The following is a 2,382-nucleotide window of genomic DNA, read 5'->3' as shown; positions in this document are numbered from 1 at the left end:
CGGTTATAATTCTGGTTTTGATTGTAGATCGGTCTTGGCGGTTGATAATTATTCTGATAATTATTTCCAGGCCTTTGGTTTATGTATGAAATATTCTCTCTTTGTTCCATTGTTAATTCAATACTGAGACAATCTTTTGTCAAATGTGGTCCTCCACACTGCTCACAACTAATTCGTATTGAGTGAATATCCTTAGTCATCTTTTCCATTCGTCTCTCGACAGCATCTATCTTTGCGGAAATGGAATCTAAGTCATGGCTAGAATCGGCTCTAGCTGCTTTAGATGATCTAACGATATCTTTTTCTTGGTGCCACTCATGTGAGTGGGAAGCAGTGTTATCAATAATTTTATAAGCATCAGTTTCGGTTTTCTTCATAATGGAACCACCAGCTGCTATATCTATGTCTTTTCTTGTGGTGATGTCGCATCCTTGGTAGAATATTTGTACTATTTGACAGGTATCTAAACCATGTTGCGGACATCCTCTTAATAACTTTCCAAATCTTGTCCATGCCTCATATAGAGTTTCATTTGGCTTCTGTGTGAACGCAACAATTTCTCCTTGAAGTCTTACGGCTTTAGATGCAGGAAAAAATTGTTTAAGAAATTTTTCAACTAAAACGTCCCATGTATCAATCGCCCCTTCAGGTAACGATTCCAACCAATCTTTGGCTTCTCCCTTTAAAGTCCAGGGAAATAACATGAGATATATCTGTTCATCCTCCACTTCTCGGATTTTAAATAGAGTGCAGATCCTATTAAAGGTACGTAGATGTTCATTTGGATCTTCCTTCGGCGCACCACTAAATTGGCATTGATTTGTCACCATGTGTAGAATTTGTCCTTTGATTTCATAATCTGGCGCATTAATGTCTGGATGAGTAATTGCGTGACCTTGGCCAGTGCGTTTAGCTCTCATTCGGTCTTCCATACTTAAAGGTTCCAGATTCTCCATAATTGAATTTGTTGAATCGGAATCACTAGAGGATTCTGATTTAATGGTTCGTTCCTCAACAATCTCTGTTTGAATGATTGGTGGTTCCGGAGGAAAATTTAATGGTTCAGGATCTATGAATCATCCCTGAATATTCTCCGGATTCTCAATTGTGAGGTCGGGTTCAAAAAATGGATTATCGGAAATTTGAACTGGAGTACTTGGTCTACTGGATGACGATTCTAAAGAAAAATCAACGGCGGTAATATTTGCTAAATGTCTTGATCTAGTTACAGGTGGTGAACGTACAAAAGGTGGTGAACGTCTTGCTCGGTGCATTCACTGAATATCCTATTAGTTTTTAAAAAGGAAAGAAAAATTATATAAGTTATCCAATCAATAGACTTTTCTGATTTTGCCCACGTTTCGAATAGCCAAAAGATGCAGCAGATGGGCAGGATTCGTTTGGTCTCAATATAATTGAGGACTGTTTGGCTCCAATAACCCGGTCCACGTACAAATCCAACTATTACTACGAACCAGAAAATTTTGATGTCTATCAATTTAACCACTTAAAATAAATTTTCGTAATTTTAAGAAATTTAGATAAGAAGTAGAATAAAAATCTATGTCCTAAAAACTAGAATAGCGATAAATAAGAAAGAAAAAGAGTGCGTCGGAAAAAGATCGAAAAATAAAAATAAGAAAGAAAAAAAAAGACTTATAGAACTTAAATGTAACATCCCGCCTTTTTCCGTTTTCTTTTCCGTTATACTAATTTAAACTCCGTTACATGTCTATAACATCTCCCGTTAATACGCGTTTTAAAATTTCCGTTTAGGTATTTTCCGCACCCGACTACAAACTCGAGGGACTAAAATTGACACGGGGCAAACTAGTTGACTAGGTCACCTAGTCCACCCCAATCACCACCATTCAACCATCTCTCTCTCTCTCTCTCTCTTTCTCTCTAGCAAGAACACACCCAATTTCCAAATTCATTCAATCATCATCTAAATTCGATCTAGGAGGCTTACAACAAAATAAATTACATATTCGTGATCCTCTCTTCATCCTCTTCGTTTTGGTACCAACTTCATCTCGTTTGGGTAACATTTCTAAAACACTAGTTTTCTTTAAATTTGTGTTCTTGACTTAAAAGTATGTTAATTAGTGTCTATGGCTCATTGTGATGTCGTGTAAGTAAATTGTATGCTCGATTTGTTGTTTTTGGTGTAACTAGTTCATTATGAAAATTACTTGCTAAATCCTTGATTTTGGATGATCAAATGTTATTAGATTGTTAATGTGCATGTTTTAAAAGTGTTACTAGTATCATTAGCTTCATTTGGATGTAAAGATTGATCTAAGAAACCTCTTAAACTTGATTATGAAATTTGGTGATTTTTGGTTAGGGTTTCATGAACTAGGAATGGATTTTTGATGC

At 36.0% G+C, this 2,382-nt stretch overlaps 1 non-coding gene across 1 annotated transcript; it reads left to right on the top strand.

Moving 5' to 3' along the window:
- The first annotated feature begins 465 nt into the window (after positions 1-465).
- On the top strand, positions 466-572 carry LOC139865123 (small nucleolar RNA R71). Its single transcript, XR_011764648.1, has one exon. It is a non-coding gene; the product is annotated as a small nucleolar RNA R71 (small nucleolar RNA).
- Positions 573-2,382: the final 1,810 nt, after the last annotated feature.

This window comes from Rutidosis leptorrhynchoides, chromosome 8, assembly GCF_046630445.1.
Source record: "Rutidosis leptorrhynchoides isolate AG116_Rl617_1_P2 chromosome 8, CSIRO_AGI_Rlap_v1, whole genome shotgun sequence".
NCBI classification, from domain to species: Eukaryota; Viridiplantae; Streptophyta; class Magnoliopsida; order Asterales; family Asteraceae; genus Rutidosis; species Rutidosis leptorrhynchoides.
The sequence above is the reverse complement of the archived record's forward strand: the minus strand, read 5'-3'. Positions and strand labels throughout refer to the sequence as shown.